The following is a 25,817-nucleotide window of genomic DNA, read 5'->3' as shown; positions in this document are numbered from 1 at the left end:
AAAGGTGCTACAGTGACATGTGCATATCACACAGTGTCAGCTACAGTAAGCCAGGGTTAATGTGTGTTACCCCACCCGCATTGTAGCCCATATCACACAGACAAATGTCAGCCATCTGTGTATGTGATGATGTGAATGGCCATGACCTATGGACAATTGTTGTCACAGTGTTGTGAACAACATACAGAATGGGCTGTGTGTGTGATGTGTGTGACATATGTGCACATTCTGGGGGATGATATCAGCAATGACACCAGTAGGGGAATACCCCCGTACCCATTAGGAAACACCTAGGCTGTGGTCAACAGTATGGACACTGTGTTAGGGATGGTGTAGTGTAGTACACCTCCCTGAGCTGGAGACATCTCCCTGGCACTTTAGGTAGTCATCCGAGGTACCCATGACATGACAGGGTGGTATCCATGTGCACGGAGATCATTGGACAGGCATACACAGCACCCGTGTGACCAATATTGGAATACACATCACCCTCCATGGGTAGGACCCAAGCGTGGATGGCCGATATCAGCCTTCACAATACTCATCTCCAGTATGCAGCATGCTATCCACCTTGCATACAGACATGGGCAACATTATGCTGTTAGACATGCTACATGTCCATAGCCTGATCTGAAAGACATACGTCATGGACAACCACCATCCTACGACTAGGATGGCCACATGCTGGACAGATCCCTGTGCCATACCTGTGACATACTCCCGCCATACCATGCAGCCCTGTCCACATAGCTGCACATATCACCCCTGCCATACATGGTGTGATGGCCCTATGGTAGATGTAGTATCATCTATCTGGATCAGTAATGTGTCACTGATGCCCCTAGTGGTGGCGTAATGGGTGTCGGATACAGCTAAGAAACCCAGCCCATACATGCTATAGCCAATAACCTTACCTGAGAATGACGTCCGACTATCCATTATCCCATGTCTATCACATGTGCAACACAGGTGATCCGTGGCAGGATGTTGAACAGCTGTGCATTGTAGATGTCTATGGAAAAACAGATGCATGTACAGGTTTCCATGTGTACTTGGTGCATTGTCACTGCCCAAGTCCAGTAAGGCTGTGTCTGTGTTGATATGTGACATATCCACAGCATCTAGGTCAACAGCATTACCATGGATACATCAGGCATGGGTAGATAGGAAAGAACACCAGTGCATGCAAACAGACATGTCCACATGGAGACTGACGTCACATGCAGTAGGAACACTAATGAGGTGACACACACATATATGGGGATGATATCTAATGCATACTGGGTGTTACATGTGTGGGACACATACATGCCAGTCGTGCTAATGTCATGTTGATTTGCAAAGATAACTGTGCGAATGTACTAGAATGTTTGTGCAGCAGTATCATTGTACATGTCTGTAAATGTGAGCTGTCACCTTCATCATGTCTTACAGATAATGCCGCATACACACCTACCAGTATATAGCCAACAGGAGGATAATGTCATAATACCATACCTCCATGAGAACTACAAGGCATTATTTAGCCACGTGCCACAGCATGCACAGCAGCGGGATGACCTTTGGCAGTATCTTCGCAGGAGGGTCAACGAAGTGGGTGGCCACAACCACACCTACCAGCAAGTGTATAAACACTGCATGGACCTCATATGTCATGCAAAACAGCGTGCCACTGCAATCGCCAGAGAACAAGGTGGTACGGGTGGTGGGCCACCAACCCAGCCTCCACTCACACGCACGGAGGAGCAACTGGCCAGTCTGGGAACACCCTCAGAACAGCCCCCACAAACAGTAGCTGCCATCGTGGAGGTGGGTGTCTCCCAACCAATGAGCCTGGAGTTGCCTGGTAAGTCAGCACTAAACATATGGCCAGTATATCCCACGTATGTGCATGTGTCAGTGTACATCATGTAATGTAACAACATATGCAAGGTATGTGGACAGACATGCTTTATGCTACCCTGTGTATGCACCATACCTCCGAACTGTACAGGTAATTGCAGGATGTCTAGATGTCTGCCTCATATTGTCGGTGTGTTCCCCTTAATAGCAGTCCCTTTCTGGCAAATAGCTGAGGAATGGAGTCATTAAATGATGACATACAGTTGTGTTTATGACCACATTCCATTGCAAACCCATGTGCATGCAAACCTATTCGTCTATCAAATATCCAGGTTAGTAAGAGCAATATGTCACAGTTGTCCCTATATGTCCCCCATCATAGTAGGCTTTGCCCACATTTTTTGTTCTAAGAGGTTGAGAGGTATGGTATGCACACGTGTGCTGACTATATGCTATTGTACAGGTGAATGTGTTAACCTGCACTGTGCACTCTGTGGCTGTCATACAGTCATGGATAATGTTCATACTGCTGTGTCACCCTATACAGGTACCCCTGACGTGCCGCACAGACAAGAGTCCATTGCAGGTGAGTCTATCATCAGTATCAGGCATGTCAAAGCATAGATCTATTCACCATGTGGCCAGTTAATACATGGATATACAGGTTGCATCACCCATCATCCACACAGGCCAACCATGTGCAATATATACAACTGAAATGATACACAGACATGAAACTACAGTATTTGTCATTGCTACATGTGTGTCCAGCTGTGCATAGAACAGTGGAGGTGTTCTACAATGGAGGCATTTGTACTATACAGTGGAACAGAATGTTGGTACACAAACCAGTACCGCACAGTGAGCTGTGATATGGGCAGACCACAGGCATCACCATTGTGTAATATGCAACTGCAAAGGTTTCACACATTGTGATGTTCCATCTGACATGTCCGAGCCACGCAGCGTTTTGGTTGCAATACTGTCACAATTCCCCATAACCCATACCCCACATACCACACATGCACCTGTTGTCTGCATAGCCCTGTGGATGGTGACATAACCAACATATATGGGTGTATGTCATATGGGACAATACAGACATGTGTGATAGATGGCCATCACATACATGACCAACACATGTGCACACATGGCCATGGGGGATGGCCAGAGACACGTAGCCACACAGAAGATGGGATGTGGATACACCCTGTCCCACTTTGTCCACACATGGTCCAAGTACAACCGTACTAGACTGATTGTACAGGTGATGTGGTATGCTGCAAATCATAACTGCTTGTGCACAGCTAGTGGAGGTGTCAGTGACATGTACCTCATAAGATGTGTTGAACATGATATCTGTGTCATAGCATGATGGTAGTCACCTTCACAGATTCCACTGACAGTGACAGCAGGCCACAGAAACAATACTTTCCCCCCCTGCAGTAGGACATCACTGTTAGCTGTGTACCATGTGTGCGTGGTACATCAATGTCATGTGTGAAATGGTGACGTGGCAGGTCCGCTATGTGTGGACATGGTTGCCAGGCAGCTAACATTCTGTAGTCTTCATGCAGGGGTGTCATCTGTATGTCCTCCAGTGACCTGACACATGACACAGCATGGTTGGGTGTGTATACACCTCAGCATCATAGGTCACAATCCACAGGTATGTCATGGGTATGCATGCAGTTCTGGATATGCAATGTGTACATAACATGCACTGTTTAGCAATATAGACGCCTCATGATGCCATGCAATGGCACAGTGTCTGTACATCACACTGTACAGCAATGTAGATGGCCCAGTCCCCTACCATGCCCACGCACATTTGCTCAACATGCATTCTATCTGTAGGGCATATGGACAACACTGCAATGTGATTCCCAGTACGATGCTGTACATGTGTCACGACACCATTGTGTCAGGCATGCATGCATGTTAATGAACATGTCAGCAGATTAAATGTCAAGGTCACGTCAGCCATGTGTACTGTTATCCCGTTCTGGTCCACATGGTGTATCATGGAGATGCATGCATACTACTATGATCGTGTGAATTGCATGGATAATGATATTACACCTGCCTGCTGTAGTGTGCATTCCAGGGGGTATGCTTACAAACACTATTGATGTCTGAGCTGCATGCTGTCAGCTGTATCACAAGCATGCTGCATGCCATCTATCATCTCATATGCATGGTGTGTCAGTGTGTGTGTGTCTGTGTGTCAGTGTGTGTCAGTGTGTGTGTGTTGGTGTGTGTGTGTCGGTGTGTGTGTGTGTCGGTGTGTGTATGTCGGTGTGTGTGTGTGTGTGTGTGTGTGTGTGTGTGTGTGTGTGTGTGTGTGTGTGTGTGTGTGTGTGTGTGTGTGTGTGTGTGTGTGTGTGTCAGTGTGTCTATTGTAATGTAGAGTATTTTTTTGCATTCACAGGTGATATAGGTGTGTTACCCTCCTGTGGTCCATCTGATAGTGTCCCCACAGATGCTAGCAGTGATGAACATATGCACGAGGTACAGGCAGGGATGTCAGGGGCTGAATCTGTGCCAACGGTTGCCATCCCAGCTATGCCCCCCCTCTTCCCCACACACAGTTCAGCTGCCAACACATACCACATCTACAGTGGCCATAGAGGAAGGACAGTCATCGTTTGTTAGCGTTGAACAGGAATGTGTGGTGGCTACAGAAGGTGTGTCTCCACACCATGGTGGCAGTATATTGACTGCAGATGTGCCACACAGGCATGTGGCTGATGCTGCTCATAGGAGGACCTCTGGCAGACATGCAGCTGCAGGACATAGCGCAGCAGCTGGGATCACCAGACGCATGTTCCAGACTGTAATGGTGGCACAGGCATGTGCCGAACGGCAAAACAGAGAAGGGCAGAGGCTGCAGAGGGCTGCTATCAGTACCCTAAACAACAACATCCAGGCATTGGCATGTGCTCAACAGCAGCTTGCTGATGTTCTGGACAGGCGATTGGGTGACATGGTCAGAATCCTCGACCGTGGCATGGCAATCCGTGAGTGTGAGCAGTCTGTGCTGGAACATCTGGTAGGGGTGAGGTGTAGGACATATGGATGTAGGCCAGTGACACCACCTAGTGCAGGTCAATGCGAGCGTGCCACCTCCCATGGCTGCTCCCATAGTGCCGGTAGCAGTAGCAGTGCAGCTGGTGCTGTGATGTCCACACCAGGTCACAGCAGGCCACGTGGACGTCGCCCTGGACGTTCCCAGCGGGGACACGGTTCCAGTGGCCATGTGTCGTCGGACAGTAGCCATTCTGTACCTCTGCCTTGTAGTGGCCGTTCAACCCCTGCCAGGCACAGGACACATGGCCGTGTCTGGTCACAGTGAGCTGTACAACCTGGTCTGTACATTCTGGAGCTGTCCATAATACCCTTGTGTAGGCCTCACAAATGACAGAACTGTGTGCACACATACACACACACACAGCGAACACAACTGTAGGGCTCCACAACACCCACATACATACGGAACAGACATGTCCATTCAAATCACTGGCCCTTACCCGCACACATGATGTCATCCATTGGTGCAGCCTATGCCCCTGGCAAACAGTATCACCCTGTGCATATGATGAAGCCTGTGCCACATCCCTGTCATCCACACCATCGGTGCAGGGATATGCTCATATGGTCTGATGCACAAGGTGAACAGAATAGTGAGAGATGTATCTAACATTACTTGTGTATGCATATTGCAGGATGTGTATGTTGTATTGGTCATGTGTGAATACTGAGATGTGAGAGGTGTATCTCACATTACTTGTTTATGCATATTGAGGGATGTGTATGTTGTATTGGACATGTGTGAATACTGAGAGATGTGTATGTGTCATCAGTGGTGTACTGTCAACATGCACCAGTCATACCATGTAGTCCAGGTGCAGCATGCATTGTGATATGTTCACAGTATGTGGCTCGGTTACAACAGTAATAGCATGTTGGTAATGCCCTGGTTCCCTCCTATGGTGTACTGGCATGTGCCTACAGGTAGCAGTGTTTGCAGTCCCTCATGTGTAACTGTGGAGTACTCACAGGCACGTATGGCAATATCAGCATGCTAAACACACCCTCAACCCGGCTGTTGGATAGTCGAACATGACACAGATGTCCGAACATGACACAGATGTCCACACATATATTGCACCTGAAGCATGTGGTCAGTTGAACAGGCTACAGTGGACAGAGATGTGACATACATACCGGGAAACATTACAGGTATGTTGACATGGTGCAGGGGTTGTACACAGTGGTCTGGCCAATGATGACATTAGAGGCCACCTGATAGCATGAGGCCACACTGTGTAGCAGTAATACCCTGTCACAGTACAGGTACATGGCCACATTTACGGGGTCTACGGCACTATAACACACCCCATAGTGTTCATGTGTGGACCCGTGCCTATGTGGCCATCACCCTCACAGTACTTTGCACCCGCACGACGTGGCACACAGAAGGGACATGCACAGGTAGCCAGTATGGCTGGGACTGATGGCATCAACAGGGTAGTAGACTGCATCACCATGAGGGGTTAATGATCCTGTTTCCACAGTGTGGCAGCATACACCCTCACACCAAGCACCAGACAGCCATACATACATACACAGACACACTGTGGTGACCAGATATGTGTGAACGGATAGCCGATGTGTGTGATGCACCACACCTGCCGACCTCATGCTTTCCACACTGCAGTATGTACAGATCTTTACAACGGTGTACAGGGATGTGTTACATCTGGGATGTAGTCCCCACCATATGTGGCATGTGTGGTCACACAAGCAGACACACATGACAGTGCTGGGAATGATACACCTGCCATATGATGATCTGTTTGATAGACATGCAGCGGTACTGTCCGCAGTATGTGTACCAACACTATGTCTGGCAATTGTGTGGCTATGTGCACATGGGTGGATGTCAGTGGTACAGGTGTCACGTGACATACAGTTGGCTACACCTGACCGCTGTGTATGCGTTAAGCCATCACCATCAATTAACAGTGACATAGCGTACTGTTTGCACATGGCATGGTAGGGTGGCGTGTGACACACCTGTGAGCCTTCCCTGGCACACATACATCTACACAGGTGGATCACCACTTTATGTACACAGATCCCTCCATACTGGATGTACACCCAACTGTACTGTCTCTATGTCACCATATACAGGTGTCAATGGATGGGGCTGCATTGCGACTGCATGTTGTAGTTGGGCACAGCTGTGGTACGGACATTGGCCACTGCACATGCATGGTTGCTGCATGCACAGTACAGATTGTACATGTTTGTTGGTCCTACATGTGTCTCCTGTAGCCATGTTTGTATGTATTGCTATTGGTGGACATGTGTGTTGACATACATGACACATGGACTGTGGTATGATATCATGGGTGTCATGGGCGACTACTACAGGGGAATGTGTCCTCCGACATTGGTACCTCCTGTACTGTGAGCATTCAACAGACATGGACCCACCTTCCATTTGCATGCGTATGATTGCTTAGGCCAGTGTTCTGCATGGGAGACAGCAAAGGCTTAGCTATGTACATATGTGTTGTGTGTGGTCCATGCACACATCCACTACAATCACGTTTGACATATCCAAACATGCATGTTTGTTGGTGTACAGCAACACTCATGTGTCACAGCTGTGTACCACCCGGGGCCCCTGGTATGTCTTGAGCTGACCTGGTCATGTATACTGGTATACTTGCAATGCATAACACCTGTTGGAACCCTGTCAGTACATGTGTACCCTGCACCATTGCTGTAGACCTCTGTACAGTCCACTGGTCATGTGTCACATGGTGCTGTGCTAATGTATGGCTGTGTACTGCTGCAGCAATAACATGGTGATGTCTCAGGGGCTACAGTGTAGACTGCGGTGTGTACATCTGGGATCTGCACCTGTGACAGCTGTGATGGCAGCTGAGCATGTGCTGGTTACTGCATGTGTGTGACTGCTCTGTGCGTGGGGACAGTTATGCCTTACTGTGCCCTTCCATGTCTAGACTCTGTTCTCATGCAAGATGGCCCTATGCAACTGCTAAGTGTGTGAGCATGTCCAGTATGCTGTTGTGTAGATGGACACACATGGCAGTCCCAACTGAGCCCTTGTAAGTTGAGACTCTGTCCGCATGCAAGATGGCCCTTTGCAAATGCTATGTGTGCGAGCACGCCCAGTACGCTGTTGTGTAGATGGACACACATGAGAGTCCCAACTGAACCCTTGCGATTTGAGACTCCGTCTGCATGCAAGATGGCCCTTTGCAACTGCTAAGTGTGTTAGCATGCCCAGTATGCTGTTGTGTAGATGGACACACATTACAGTCCCAACTGAACCCTTTCGAGTTGAGACTCCGTCCGCATGCAAGACATCCCTTTGCAACTGCTAAGTGTGTGAGCATGCCCAGTATGCCATTGTGTAGATTGACACAAAGTACAGTCTGAACGGACGTGTATTACTAAGCGTGTGGCCATGCCCAGTGACACCTTGTGTCGGTGATGTCCTTCTGTGCATGGCCGTTGACATCCTGTATAGCCATGGTGGTCATCCAGCCAACAGATGCCCATTTTCAACGTCATGATGGTTGCCTATGGAATACACACTGGTCAACTATCTTGAAGGGTGTACTGTCTGTGGGGCATCCCGTGACTATGTCATGTTGTCGTGGTGCACAGTACATCTTACGTTGCCATGATCACACCACTGCCATGTGTTTGTCTACGTGTACCTTGGGACAGTAATATGTCTGCATGCTTTCAGACTGATCACTCTCTATACAATCCCTGTCGGCGTCCTTGTCAGTGCGGATGATGACACACGCCTAGATGTCTACCTCTGGGACTGCTGCGCTTAGTAATCTCGGTAGCGCGTTCTGTAAATGCGTCATGCTGTAGTGTTTTAGGGTAGTTAGGTGTATGTTCGACTCCCAGCCCTGCCAAGTGTGTGTGTGCGTTTGCACACATGCTCCCGTTCGCCTGCGGATGCAGTCTTGCTTTTAGACGCTGCAAACCACAGCAGTTTCCTACCGACATCTTTGCCTTTGCTGATGATGACATGCACCTAAATGTCTGCCACTGGGACTGCTGTGCTTAGCAATCTCGGTAGCGCGTTCTGTAAATGTGTCATGCTGTAGTGTGTTAGGGTAGTTAGGTGTATGTTTGACTCCCAGCCCTGCCAAGTGTGTGTGTGTGTGTGTGTGTGTGTGTGCATGTGTGTGTGTTTGTGCGCTTGCTTCCGCCCGCCTGGGGACTCAGTCTTGCTTTTAGATGCCGCACACCACAGCAGTTTCTTACCGACGTCTTTGCCTTTGTGGATGATGACACACACCTAGATGTCTGCCACTGGGACTGCTGTGCTTAGCAATCTCGGTAGCACATTTTGTAAATGCATCATGCTGTAGTGTGTTAGGGTAGTTAGGTGTATGTTTGATTCTCAGCCCTGCCAAGTGTGTGTGTGTGTGTGTGTGTGTGTGATTGCGCGCATGCTCCCGTCCGCCTGGGGACTCAGTCTTGCTTTTAGATGCCGCACACCACAGCAGTTTCCTACCAACGTCTTTGCCTTTGCGGATGATGACACGCACCTAGATGTCTGCCTCTGGGACTGCTGTGCTTAGTAATCTCAGTAGCGCATTCTGTAAATGCGTCATGCTGTATTGTGTTAGGGTAGTTAGGTGTATGTTCGACTCCCAGCCCTGCCAAGTGTGTGTGTGTGTGTGTGTGTGTGTGTGTGTGTGTTTCCAGCTGCATGACAACAGTATATTGCTTTTACAGTATTCACTCTCCATAACATCCATGCGGCGTCTTTGCCTTTGATGCTGCTGTCTGCAGGCTAGACATGTGCCTGTGTGAATCATGTGATCCACTGATCACGGTAGCGCATTTTGTAACTGCGTAATTTTGTCATGTGGTACAGTGTTTACGTTTATGTTCTGCTCCCAACCCTGCCGTGTATGTGTGTGTGTGTGTGTGTGTGTGTGTGTGTGTATGTATCTATCTACATATCTATATATATATATATATATATATATATATATATATATATATGTATGTATATAGCTATATATATATATATATATATATATATATATATATATATATATATATATATATATAGATATATAAATAATGTATATTGTATATAGATATGTATGTTGGGATTATCACTCTTGACTGTGCTGCACTGTCTGTACGTGAGCACCTTGGATGTATGTACATCTGCTATGGCTCTGTGATAGTGCACATACTGTGTGCTGTAGTGATCGTGGGTTATACATGTGTAGTGACTGGTTACTGTGTTGCTGGGTATTACACGGGCATTGGAAACAATGTTAGTGCAGCACCTTCGACTGGTCGTATGGAGATCTCGGCAACAATCAGCAGTGGTTATTACATTGGAATGTGAGTATGGCTCATATCCCTCTGCAGTAACTGTCAATTCTATGCACCTCAGGTTAATATCACAGATGCATGTTTATCCACAGGTTGTGGTACAGATCCCAAGACTGTATGTGTAGACATTGACAGGTGCAGGACTGGGTTGTGTTGGATGCATGGAGGGGTGTCCATGGCCAGTAATGGGGATCTCTACAGCCTGACAGGTACGGTCTGTGACTGTCCCACAACCTCCTGTATATGGCTGACACATGCTGTACCTGTGTATATGCAGACACACACACTTACCAGAAACAGCTATGGCTATCACATACACACACCCATTGCACCACCATTGGGCCATGCAATAACCGTTGTCCCTCACACACACACACCTACGTGTACATTGGATGGCTCTATGACAGCTCTGGACATGTTAACACCACACCCTGCGCATATGATGTCACCTGTGCCCCCACCTGTGATGTATAACATTGATGCAGGATCTGACTAACCTGGTGCTGCTGCACATGGTGGCTTTATTCCACTGTATTGATGTTAGCATGCTGTTAACACACAGTGTATTACTTCCAGGTGTACTTCAGCAGGCATGATGCATTGCAGCTATGACCATCACTGTAGCATAGTTTACAGCACTGTTACTTCTGATGATGTATTCAACATCCATGTGCCATTTCACTGATGTGTGTAGTATTGGCAGCATGTGTGTCTGTTTGTGCAGTACATGCGTGATGTGTGTAGTACACATGTATACATGCTTACAAATGCATACACGACATTACACGGGCTTCACCATTCGTACACTAGCTTACTCTTTCTTCCACACTCCACACGCGCACACAGGCTAACACGAATGCACACATGCTTACTAGGGCTTACTGGCGCGCATGGGCGCAGACACACTTTGGGCAGGTTTGCAGGTCACATCAGTGGTATCCATGGCATATGCCGTCAGTCTCCTGACGTTCCCTAGGATAGCTCATGACACGCCTCTTCCACTGAGTACTGACAGCACACATGTGACACTGCTCCGGTGAGGTTACAGTGTTTTATACATGCACACTCATGTTGTCACCTATCATCTACTCTAATAGTCCCCTTAACCTACACTACACTGTAGAGACTTGGCCCATATGGCATGACATGTTGTGATTCACTAACCTCAGCCTCACTTGCCTCACATTGCCTACAAATGCTTTGTTATATCTCTGACAGAGTGCTTCCACACATAAGTACCAGTACGCATTAGCCATGTTGTCTCCAGCTTGCCATTCATCTGCATGGCGTACTAACATCTAACTAAACCTACATTTTGTATGTATATTATCCATATGTCTTGTTTTGAAGTGCAGCGTGTTCTCGTGGCGCTGTGCTACGCTTCCACACCAGGGATCGGGGGAGGACAACTACTGGTTCATTGATATCCAATGGACAAAGCCACCACTGGCCTTGGACTTGGACATTGGCATGCTTCTTCGACTGTATTCATACTGTATTTGCAGCTGCAATTGCTCCGTTTAGCAATGTGCAAAACGTTAGTCGCATAACATCCGGGTACATTTCCGTACATAACTCTGCTCTTGCACGGACAGCTTACAGTTTCATGTATCGTGTAATTACATCATTTGCATAGCTTACACATACAAATGGGGTATGTTGCAAATCCCAACATTGTCCGTGCAATGTTCGTGTTACGGGTGGTCTTGCACGCCCCTACGGGTGTTTGCTGAATAGCCTGGCAGTCATCTTTCCTTGCTGTACTCTCACTCAATCCATACACGCCGGAGGCTTCGTGTATCATGGCCTAGGCTTTGCTGTGTGTTATGTCTATTTGTGGTGTATGCATGGCTGTGGGTATGTCCCTCTGTCATCATTGGTAAAGGTGACACCCTATAGGTACTTCCTGTAGACTGCTGTGTCATTTGACATGTCAGCACATACCTGCGGATGAACGTCCTACTGCAGCGCTTTTCATACCTTCTGAGTTATCTTGCGGTCGATAATGCTGTTTCCTCAGACATGTATCTTTTTCTGATCATACCTATCAACCTACTAGTGCAAAACATCTGTACAAAGCCTAACATGATGGGGGGACAGATAGGGGAAGATTCTACATATTGCTCTTACAAACATAGATAGTTGACAGTATTATAGGTTTTGCATTAGTATGACCTTTCTGAGGGATTTGGGGTCTTAAACACATGTTTATCATTATTTAATGATGTCAGTTCTCAGGTATTTGGCAGACAGGTACAGATTGTGAGAGGAACACACCACACATATGAGGCATACATCTGCACATCCGTACAGTTGCGAGGTATGTTTCTGATACTGGACATCAATTTTCTTACGCCAATGCACACAATACATGGCGCCATCACAGGCCAGTTACCATAACATTCCTATTGCAGGACACACCCACCCACAGGGTTATATTCCTCACACAGGCCAACAGGTGCTTATCCACACTAATTATTCCATCATGTACCTTATGTGTACGCCGATATTTGCGCTTTCCATCAGTGGCAGAGCTCACATACGAGTATGGGGGACTGGACACTGTATCGGTGACACTGCATGACACCCTGAGGGACACATGTCTTTTGAGTCTATTAACCTTCCACATTGACTTTCACAGGCCATACGTTGTAATTCACATTTGTGGACAAACATGCTTATCACTTGTACATGTTTTGTCATTCGTCCTGATGTCTTTCTTCTCACCTGTCCACCTAGTATCACTAGTTCTGTACATTTCATTAGGACAGGTTACCTTCATACCTCACACCTGTACACATTATGGGTATACGCCCTGGGGTTTGACCTATGATTCTGTTACATTTGTCATGATAATGTGCCTTTCTGGTAGATTTCTGGCAAGCCATGACGGACTGTGCGGTTGGGTAATCATGACTGACATTTCTATTTCATGATTACTAACTCTCATAACATTCATATTCCTGACTACGCAATTATTCTATCAACGTTCTGACTTTGTCTGAGGTATATTTAGTATAGTCCCTATTTGTCTGTCATGTACTATGCCTTAGTCCAGCTGTCTTATTCTGACATTCTGGCAGGTATGGTTACCATCTTGGTCATACGCATGTCCATCCATGATAATTGCCTACATGACACTGATATACGTCCCTACGTCTTCCCCCAATGGTTTATACAATATCCAGTAGATGGGTTGCACCTTTTTGGAGAATATAGGCGTGTGCTATACCCACATAGGTACATTGATCACTCCCATGGGGCATACTTAATAGATCTGTGCCAACCAACACCTTGGCCCAATTCTGCATACCCATGATTCCTATACCTGACACACCTCCACAGTACCCATTAGACATGTTTAATGTGAGCGATAATAAAGTGTGAGGACACTTCCGAGCACTCCCCACTCTGCGGATATCAGCTCGTACATCATACATTCAATCGACCCATGTGTTATTACCCTTGCACCTGCTACTGTTGCATGTACACCTATATCGTAGTTGCAGGTGTGAATTCTTTTGCATCAGTGACGGTTCGCACTTCGTACAGGATCAATTTTTGGGGTCCTGCAAAGGACACCTATATTCATGTTTAACGTGTAGAGCTTGCAGGCCCTGTCACACTGGTACTTTCCGGGCAATGGTTTGGAGACCATTGGTGTATTCTCCTTTCATGCATGTCTGTCTGTCTATCCATATTAGCTATACCATGACCTATTTATGTACATGTGTTATATGTACAGGGACATATGTTTGTTGTGTATATATCTATTCATGTATTGTGTGTGTGTATATATATATATATATATATATATATATATATATATATATATATATATATATGTTACAATAAGTTTCTGTTTGAATTGAATGGTATGAACATGTTTAAACTTGATTGTTTTTAAACATTAAACCTGGTTTGCAGTCCAAGCAACATCTGCCAGTGTTTGTTCCGGGGAAGGTATTCTCGTCTTCTGCATCCTGCTTATTGATATATATATATATGTACATATATCCATATGTCTGTACATTCCTCATCTCATAATTTGCTTTGGATTATGTCTGTGGATATATGTGTATATATATCTCCATATCATACCTTTCAACTGTACAGATTTCCACTGCATGTACAGCTGTTTGCCTCTTATCTTTGGTCCGTTTTTCATAACCTTGTGTCTATCTGGCAAGTTAGTGGCATATCATTAAAGACTGACATTGGTAAATAATGACAAACATTTCAGGTTACGACTTCATACCTTTCAGAGAATCCATGCTAGTGACACACCTGTTATTCTATTCACTTTCTATGTTTGTTAGGGCAATATCTGGGGATTGTCCCTATTTGTACCAGTTGTTGTCATGGCTTTGTCCAGTTTTGTACTTTACATGGTTAACAGGTATGAGCCATGTACATAGAACGTGGGGAAAACACCATTCATTTTCTATTCTGTGAGTGGATTACACATGCGCAGGCGCACTTGCATATCCTTATTGTGGGTTACATATGTTTCATAGATAATTGTGCTTACGTGAACTTTCATAATTCTGACCGTAACAGTTACATATCTGTATTCCAGTTTATGGACTACTGCGAAACACACGTTCACCTTTACATATTTAAATGTGTGTACAGCACGAACGCTTTCATTACACTTTCAAGTTATATGTGCAGTGGTCGTAGGTCAACCGGGACTGCATTCACATTGGCCGGATACCGGAACCACTATTCTATCAGTGTTCTCCCTCATTGATATGCATACCCATAGTACTTAGCTACATCAACATATGCATCACCGCTTCACCTACAACACAGGCATCCATTCTCCTGCTGGGAAAAAGGAGGTACTACATATTACACATTCCCTATTGCCTACTGCTGTGGACTCCGGCTGCATTGTTAATCACTCCGAGGATATGCAGAACACCAAGGCATATAGTCCAGCCACATACAGGTCTTTGATTGTCAGGGTGTTCATGTAGTGATCTAGGTTTAGGCTTGTCCACCTGGTGAACGGAACTTCCCTGGCCGAGGTCAAATATCAGACGAAGCATATGGACAGGGATTATCTCCCTATTTTGAAGTTTTACCTGTGTTTATAGACACAGGTGTTTGGGCACCTGTCAGCAGCTTATTCTGTTGGCATTACATATTATGGGTGGGGTTGTTACAGTCCATACTCCATGGTGAGGGGTGTTCCCATTCACATTTGACTATTACCTGTATACAGTCATATGAGGATTATTATTTTTGGACATGAAGTGACTACAGGTATGCAGTTGTACAGTACACAAGTGTGAAGGGCTGTTCCTGTAAATATGTATGGACCATACCTCTCAACCTCTTAGAGCACCGAACCTGCACAAAACCTACATGATGGGGGGACAGTTAGGGACACATTTTAACGATTGCTCTTACAAGCTTAGAACGTTGATAGAATGCTAGGTTTTGCATTAGCATGACTTTTCTGCAGGTTGTGGAGTCTTATACTCAGGATATTTCTCATTATTTAGGGACGTCAATCCTCAGCTATTTACCACACTGGTGCAGATTGTCGGAGGCACACACCAACACTATGGGGCGAACCTGTAGTCATTCTTAGGGTTGCCACCTTTTCGACTGCTCAAAGTGGGACATGTTCTGTAGATATGTCAGATTTTCCAGGACAAAACATACCTACAGCCATGCATAGTACAGAACTTTACCCTTTTTTGCACATATAATAGCTTATTCTAGTAACATTTGAATTGCTCATGCTACTTCACATAACATATTGAGGATTCATATATAAAATAACTGTTTTATTTGACTATTAAAGTAAATTAGGAAATAACATTGTCCTAAACTCTCAGGACATTTGCTATGTCTTGATTTTTTTCACAGGACACAACTGCCTTTACTTGCAAAGTGGGACAGGTGGTGAGCCAAGTCATTCTGCGAATATCCGGACAGTTGAGTGGTATGGCACGGACCTCTGTAATACGCTGTTGTGTTCTGGCACAGCAGTAGCTCAGCATTAAAGACTGCAGTCGGAACGTGCTGACAGACAGTTGGGTTTCAGACTTCATACTCCAGACATTAATGCCAATGTGCAAACTGTTATTCTATCAAATTCTATGTTTCTAAGAGCTATCTTTATAGATTGTCCCTGTTTTTGGACCTTTGTCTCACTTATATTCATGGCTCTGTCCAGATATCTTGCTCACACAGGTTGACAGGTATGGTCAGTCATGACTGCACACAGTCAGTGTCCCTCACACTTGATCAGGGTTGACCTGTTTACATCAGTGTCTTCCTCACCCTCATGCCGTTTTCCACTTTGCAAATGTGTGCATTATATTCTCCATCCTATTCGTGTCTGGACACGTGTGTCATTGGAAGGTATTTTATCCTGGGTGGTAGGTTATGCATGCCCACTTAGGGCTGGACAGTATCATGGACCTCCACTGCACGTTCTGACTTGTGTCCAAATATCTACTGGATTGGACATCATGTCGTCATACCATTCTACTATTTACACAAGTTGGTCATCCCATGAGGGATATCCCAAAAATTGGACTAGACCAAAACAAGTTATATAACGAAGATTTTTGTGGCTTCACGAAAATGTGCAGGGGGTTTTACATGCAGGGTATACATGGTTTGCAATCCTGACACTGCCTAGGGTGACAATACCTACTACATATGCGTAAGGGTCACTGTGTGTAGCTTTTTCTACAACAAATCAGTGGACCAAGTACGGCTGGATTTGGTGGATGTTCTGGTATAGTGACAGGTTGTGTGTTATGGAGGGTATGCTGGGTAGGCTATTATGCATCCAGGTGTGTTGCAGTTGTTATGGTCAGTTCCATCAGGACCCATCTGTGGGTATGTGATGGTGCCGTATCTATACATTTGTCTCGCATATTTCCATATTCCTGTTTGTGAGATTGTGTTCTACACTATGGCCTGTCTGCTTGTCTTGCAGCTGTTTCTACATGAGGTTGTGTTTCTTTCCACTTCACCCGCTGCCCCCTCATACACCTCCGGTTCACCTTTTCTGCATATGACACAGTATCGCCTTTGAGGAATTTACCATTAAACACCCACCCCTCACACGTGAATTCCTCACACCCCATAGAGCACTACTTTGGTTGTTGGCCCATGACACGGCCAGAGTTACACATTGACTTCCCTACATGTGTCGGGTACCTTTATGGTTGTGTGGACGACCCTGCCATGTTTGCTTTCCACATGCTATTCCTCACATACATAGGTACATGCTCATACTTCACTTTCATTACTTGGTTGGTGTATCCGGGTACTACCTATTCAACTGTGTCACATACACATTCGGATTATACAGCTGCCTTCCGGATTTTGCCAGCTTGTTCTACTCATTGGTAGGATGGCACCTTGTCCTATGTCCAAGCTATTCCTTACACATGTCCGACTGTTGTGGCAATGCCTCCCCACAGTTGATGGTTGTGTTTCCACCTTTTCAATTGGCCACAGTGTGATATAGCGTTACCACCTGTCCCACTTTGCGAGGGACAGTCCCTCTTTGGGTAGTTGTGTCCTGACATGTAATTGTAAACATGGCAAATGTCCTGAGATTTTAGGACAAACTTATTTCTTATATTTTATGTGATAGTTGCATTAAATAGTTATTCTGTATCTGAAATACCTGACTGTTATGAGAAACAGAATAAGCAACTAAAATGCTACAAGAATACACTTTCCTGTAAGTGAAAAAGTTATGTTCTGTCCTTTGTACTGGCCGTGGATATGTGTCGGCCTGTAAAATCTGATGTCTGTACCAAACATGTCCCACTTTGGCCATTTGGAAAGGTGGCAACCTTACTGTGACAGTTGCGGTGAACACAGCATATTTTACAGGCCGACACATACCCACGGTCAGTTCGGCAGATAAAACTTACAATTCTTGCCTATATCTAAGCTTATTCTTGTAGCATTTCGGTATCTTATTCTGTTTGTTATGACATTTATGTAATATACGTCCAGTGAAATATGTGTAATGCAACTATTGCATGACGTCTACAGAAGAATTATGTCCTATATTCTCTGGACATTTGCCAGTTTTACATGTTTGTGTCAGGACACATCTGCCCACAGAGGGACTGTCGCTCGCAAAGTGGGACAGGTGGCAATCTTGGTCGACGGTACAGATCATACTGTTCCTTTCGGCCTACATGTGTCCATATTGTTATGGCTGTTTATATGCTCCTTCTGTTTCGTTTACATGCGTATGCTATTTCCTATCACATTTGGTATGTGAAATATGGACATACCTTTTGTATGTGACTATTACATGGCTTATGGGATATGATTCAGACATATGGTCACTACATATATCTACATTTCTCCTCATGTATTTTGTTATGGACACATCTGCACAGCTATGTTCCCTCCCTCACATTATGGGTCGGCTGGTGACCCTCTCCACTGGACTGGATGAACTTACTGGCGGTGCACTAACATATGATACGTTTCACTTCCACATGGTATAGTTATCAACATTACGTTTGACTACAGGCACACAGTTTTCATGTCATTTGTTCATGGGTAGGGACCCGTTATTCCCTACCGTGCATTTGTGTTTTATTCTTCATTTTCTGTTCGCAGGGACTCTGCTTTGCATACGTTTCAGTCTCCACGGACACTGATAGGTACGATTACTATTGCTGGCGGAATTTAATATTCAGCAGTTTAGGTTGCTCCTCGACAGCCGACATTGACACGCCTCCCTGCGCAACTTCGACATGCCCCTTGCACTTGTTCACGATTCCTATGCACGTGGCTGTGGCGGCTGCGCACCTTCATTAATATGCATATGGAGTGACTACTCCATATATACGCCGCACAGCCAGCGCAAGCCTTACGCCGGACTTGCGCCCAGCTTCATGAATCCCAGGGTCTATCTGCCAGGGTGTAGGCTATGTCCATAGGTTTGGCATATGTTGTGCTGTTATGCAACAATTCAGAGCATATCTGGGTTGTTTCCACACATATTCCTGACATAACTAAAGAAGGCCTTGTGATTATCTGTAGTGTCTGGTCAATTTCACTGTCAAAACATGCAAGTGATGATTAAATGAGGGATTGAAGTGTCTTGCCAATACTGTTCAGAGATGTCCTCCCTCTGTGGGATATTGCTCTGTTATGTAGTAGCTTCCTCCTTCTGTTTTACAGCTTATATATGGCTGGGGTCAACCAGACAGGTCTCCTGTTTTGGAGGAGTCATGGTTTTATTTGGGAAAGCATGACCAATGCATACCTGCAGGTGCTCATACAATGCGTTTGTAAAGGATTCTGCAGATTGGGCTCTATTATCCTCCAGCATGGGGCCTTTGAAGTATTCCACCCCAGTCTTCACAAGTGAAAAGTCTGCTTTTGAGAAATTCTTTACAGTGATTTCCTTGGCTGGGGGTGGGGACGGGATATGGATGTCCAGGGAAAGTTGTTTATGGTCCGATCTTAACAATGAGGGTGTGGAACATAGAGTCCCCATGTTGGTGATGATCAGGTCCAATATGTATTCCCCCTTGTGGGTGTGGTGACTGGTTCTGCCATAGCACATGGATCCACAAATTGTAGTGGCTGTAGGGTGATGTTGTCGAGGGCCTGAGTAGTATCCCCAGTCAATATTTGTGTACCTGAAGTCAACTACTATAATGGTGTGTGTGAAGACCTTCATATCCTACACTGTTCCCAGGAAAGCCGAGTGCGGTTCCTGGGTATGGGGGTGGGGGGTCTGAACTACACACCAAACCAAAAGGCAGTTTTGCACAATGGTAGTTTTATATGTCTGGCCTGTCATGCTTAGTGCAGTGGTACCAACCCAGAGGTGTGTGTATCTGTGATGTATATGGATACACCCCCTACTTGTGTTGTGTGTTACAAGTCCTGTGGTCATGAAGCATAGTACAGAACATAACCTGGCAGTGCCAATGTGCATATGTGACCCTGAACTAGTCGTCTGTTAATGCACAGATATTGTTATCCCCCATACTGAGGGATAGTAAAAGATGTGCATTCCTCTTTGGAAAGACTGATGATGTCAGCACCCTATAAATACAGCAGGAGAAGAGAAATCATCCGGTAATGTGAATAGCGTGCTACGCTAATGTGTCTCTCTCAAATATCATAACATAATTAGGTAGGGTTTGAATCCTGCAAATGCTGTGTGTGGGGTGGCAGGGGGGTGTGTATGTATGCAATTCCCTGCGAAAGGAATGGCCTTTTTTGAAGACTGGGATAACACACTAAAAGATGTACATTCCTCTTTGGAAAGACTGATGATGTCAGCACCCTATAAATACAGCAGGAGAAGCAGAATCATCCACTAGTGCGAATAGCATGCTGCGCTAATGCGTCTCTCTGAAGTATCATAACATAATTAGGTAGGGGTTTGAATCCTGCAAACACTGTGTGTGTGGGGTGTAGAGGGTGTGTAAATATGCAATTGTTTGTGAAAGGAATGGCCTTTTTGAAGACTAGGATAACACACTAAAAGATATACATTCCTCTTTAGAAAGACTGATGAAGTCAGCACCCTATAAATACAGCAGGAGAAGAAAAACCATCCAGTAATGCAAATAGCACGCTGCGGTAATGCGTTTCTCTCAAGTATCATAACATAATTAGAAAGGGGTTTGAATCCTGCAAATGCTGCGTGTGTGGTGTGGCAGGGGTGTGTGTATGTGGGTCTCCTTCTAATGACCGAAACGCCGATTCGCCGACAGTGAAATCACCGACACGAAACGACCGACAACGCAGTTGACCGACACGCTCGAATCCCGACAGACGGAAGACCGACAAGGGGAATGTGTAAGCGCGACCTGGTAAGTATGCGATAGTGAGGGATTTAGGAGTAGGGAGCGGACAGGTAAGTGTGCAATACTCAGGGATGTAGGGTTAGGGTGTGTGATAGGTGAGTGTGCGGTAGTGTCGGAGCTTGGGGTTCGGGGTGTGTAAGTGAGTTAGGGTTAGGGTGCAGGTAGGGAGAGTGTGCGGTAGTGTCGGAGCTTGGGGTTCGGGGTGTGTAAGTGAGTTAGGGTTAGGGTGCAGGTAGGGAGAGTGTGCGGTAGTGTCGGACCTTAGGGTTAGGGTTTGGGTTAGGGCTAGTGGATATGTGTTGTAGTGTACTGTGTTGTTTACGTGTAGTGTGTCGGTGTTATGGTGTTCAGTGTTTCGCGTTGTCGGGTTTGTGTGTTGTCGGTTTTCTGGCGTCGGTGATTTCACTGTCGGCGAATCGGCGTTTCGGTCATTAGAAGTAGACCCGTGTATGTATGCAGTTCTCTGTGAAAGGAATTCCATTTTTGAAGACTGAAATAACACATTAAAAGATGTACATTCCTCATTGGAAAGACTGATGATGTCAGCACCCTATAAATACAGCAGGAGAAGAGAAATCATCCAGTAATGCGAATAGCGCGCTGTGCTAATGTGGCTCTCTCAAGTATCATAACATAGTTAGGTAGGAGTTTGAATTCTGCAAACGCTTTGGGGGGTGGCAGGGGGGTGTATGTATGCAATTCTCTGTGAAAGGAATGGCCTTTTTGAAGACTAGGATAACACACTACAAGATGTACATTCCTCTTTGGAAAGACTGATGATGTCAGCACCCCATAAATACAGCAGGAGAAGGGAAATCATCCAGTAATGCGAATAGTGCACTGTGCTAATGCGTCTCTCTCAAATGTCATAACATAGTTAGGTAGAGGCTTGAATCCTGCAAACGCTGTGTGTGTATGCAGTGGGGTGTGTATGTATGCAATTCTCTGTGAAAAGAATGGCCTTTTTGAAGACTGGGATAACACACTAACAGATGTACATTCCTCTTTGGAAAGACTGATGATGTCAGCACCCTATAAAAAAAGCAGGAGAAGAGAAATCATCCAGTAATGCAAATAGCGTGCTGTGCTAATGTGTTTCTCTCAAGTATCATAACATAGTTAGGTAGGGGTTTGAATCCTACAAATGACATGCATGTGTTTGTCAATGTGTTGTTTGTGTTGCTTTTATTATTGTATGACATATTATTATAACAGTAATTTCAATGCACACATCAGGTATGTGTGTGCCACATACAGATATGTACCTGTGACCTTTAATAGTTCCTATGTGTGAAGCCTGCCTCATATGATTACAGTTGTTAGCTTTGCCAGCATGTGCCACAGCTTACCAGACCTTAGGCAATACATGTATGTTGGTGACAATGCAGGCTACTGCAGTGATCTGTGTCCTAGGCCAACTATGTGACACACACCCACCCATGAAAGCTTTGATAGATTAATGTGGGTGAGGGTTCATGTCTGGAGTATATGTCAGACATGTTAAAACACAGCAAAGTCTGTGAGTGATGGACATCCAGTGTAGGTGTATGACAACTGTTGCCGATATGCATACAGACACCTTCTTGCTTAGATGATACACCGAGGGACTGCAGAATACCTTTGGAAATGTGAATATCACAGGATAGACAAGATAACACTTGTCCACATGTACACACCATTACCCGTTCTACATGATGGGTGCTACCACCTACATGGTACTGTTGGAATACTATGTTAACTACATGCCGATGAGAATGCTACAGTTGCATTACAGCAATACAGCATGGCTTGGACTCTGTCTGTATGATACCCTTGTGGTGGTTAGGTGTGTCATGTGTAGAATGCATTGTAGGCTACTGTATGCATTTGCAGTCGTGGATGGACATATCTGTAGTGTGTTGACATGTACGTGAGGCTGCTATATGCCAAAGAGTATTGTTCCCAGGGATGTGTGGGGCTCAGTAAGAATTGCTACTGGTATAGTGTAGTACTGCAGGGATATCACTGACACCAGGTTCCCACATCTGTGTATCAGTTGAGGAGACACCATGTAATGACCACGGAATGTCAGGCTATGTAGGCTGTGTATAGTACCAGAATGCAGACCATTGACATTTGGAAACCATATCACCCACAGCATAATGTCAAACCATGTCATGTTCCATGCTAACCATGTTCACAAATGTACACCTGCAACTCTGTGCTGCAAACATCACACATGTGCTGTCCTCACCCCAACACATGCAGGCACAGGTACACACAACAGCCACATGGCACATGTGCAGGCAGTACACTTTGGGAATTAACACTGGTGTATACAAAACTACAATGACAATCATAGTTAATGCATCATGCATGCTCGAATATACCCACAACGATATAATTACACTGTACTGTTAACAACATGATATTATTACTACAGTGCTATGTAGTCAAACTGTGCATCAGCACCATGCTATCCTGTTCCTGCATCAATGTTACAGATGGCAGGAGGTGTCACAGTTTCATCATATGCACAGGGTGTGTACTTGGTTTGCCAGAGTCTGCCATTGACACATCCAATCGACATGTATGTGTGTGTGTGTTAGTGAGGGACAACAGTACAACATGGGGCAATGTTGATGCAATATGTGTGTGTATGTGTTTGCCCTAGGTGTTAGCATTATGTGTGTGTGTATGCTTGCACACAGTTCACCACATGGCTGCCATATATGGGTGTTTGTGGACAGCCACAGACTGTACCTGCCAGGTCATACAGATCACTGTCTCTGGCCATGGACACAGTACCTCTGCCTGGCAGGGGTGCTACGGACAGTATCAGGTACTAAGCCAGACTGGGTACTGTCTTCAGAAGCAGTGGGTTGTTGACTAGACACATGTCCCTGCTGGGACTGTCCAGAGCCACGTGTACGTGGTCTTCTAGGACGGTGTAATGACAGCACAGACCCAGCATTGCTGGGGCTGGTACTGGCACTATGGGAGCAGCTGCGGGTTTGTTGTCATCCGTGATGACTGCCAGCTGATGATGTTGCTGGCATACGTCCACGTTGACGCCTTACCCTTCCTGCACTGTCGTGGCTCATGGACATGTAGCTGTGGAAGAGATCTAATGTGTCCCCCCAATGTCTATCAATGACCTCGCTGATATTACGGATGGCAGCCGCAACATCACGCATAGTGTCATTCATAGCAGTGCAATGTGCTCTAAGCTCCCTCAGACCCTGTCTGGTGTACCGTTCCATATGTGTCTGTGCCTGCATTACAGCCTGGAACATAGCTGAAGTTGAAAGACCTCTGTGGGCATGTCTGACAGGGGCAGTATGACCACGGATGCTCCCACGAGAACCCCTGGACATCTGCCTGTGTGGTACCATGTCAGGAATCTGGCCATGGCTGCTGTGAGGGGATGCATGTGCTAATGATACCACACTACCATGGTCAATGCCCACTGTATGCTGTCCCTCAGCTAAGGACATTGGTGACAATGGATGTATCGGCAGGATAACTGTGCGCATTGATGGGGTTGACTGCTGTGTAGTGTCGATTGGCTGACCAACGACAGACCCTGTCACACCTCCCTGTGCCATTACACATGTATCATCATTATCACTATCCCCAGCAGTGGCTTCAGGTTCCCTGCTGCACTCCACCAGAGCAACATCAGAACCTGTGAGAGGAAGATAGGAAACACAGTTTACAAATGTGTATACGGTGTTAGCACACATGCACACAGGCACACAGGTGCACATGCACACAGGCACACAGGCACACAGGCACACTCCTCAGTACAGCAGATACAAACACAGACACACCTGCAATCCAACACATACACAATACTATTTGAGGGTGGGTGACAGTATCACAAGGAAAAACATCACTGCACACGTGTCAGCATGCAGATTATGTGTTGCACAGGAACATGCAGTGCAAGTGTAGACAGCCGTTGTTAATAACAGTATACGTGTATTTGATGGTTGTGTGTAGTTGTGCAGTGATTGTCTCCACCCTGGGACACAATGTGTACAAGGACATAACAATGTTGTGAAAGTGTTACAAGCTGTGGGTGCATATATTTGCACACACACACACACACAAAACACATGACGGTGCTACGCAATAACTGCTATGTGTACTTTTGTGGTCAGTGGAACTGGATGTGGTGTAGTAACGTGAGCCATGATCAACATGCTTCTTGTGGTCAGTCAACAACAATTACACAGCCACTTGTTACATGGGTGTGTAAGGTGGCCAATAGTGAGCATTGCCTAACATGAATGTATTATTTGTTCAAGACTGTTGCACAAAGACATGGTAGGCCTCTACCCCTCAGGTATATTATGTGTACTGCATAGAGGATAAGTGGGATACTGAAGGGTGGCCATACATCAGGTGTCATAACTGGACATGTGTAGCAGGCTAAGGTGTGGTGTCTATACCAAACATGTGTGTGTTGTGTACATGTGTATCAGGTATGCCTATACAATGTCCAGTACTGTGTTGCCACACATGTGTGTCATGCTCTGTGTATTGCATGTGAGTGAGGCAGCTACTGAGAATAATGGGATATACATAGTCTCACAGCAAACATGCACAGCATGCATTATGCGTAGGTGCTACATGTGCACACACTACACCTCCATATGACATGCACATGTCATTAGCAATAGTATTGTTATCACCCGCATGGATTGGCTGCCTTGCTGTCACTCCAGAGGG

This window comes from Protopterus annectens, chromosome 1.part1 (genome assembly GCF_019279795.1).
Source record: "Protopterus annectens isolate FY-2018-M chromosome 1.part1, PAN1.0, whole genome shotgun sequence".
NCBI classification, from domain to species: domain Eukaryota; kingdom Metazoa; phylum Chordata; order Ceratodontiformes; family Protopteridae; genus Protopterus; species Protopterus annectens.
This window is presented reverse-complemented; position numbering follows the sequence as displayed.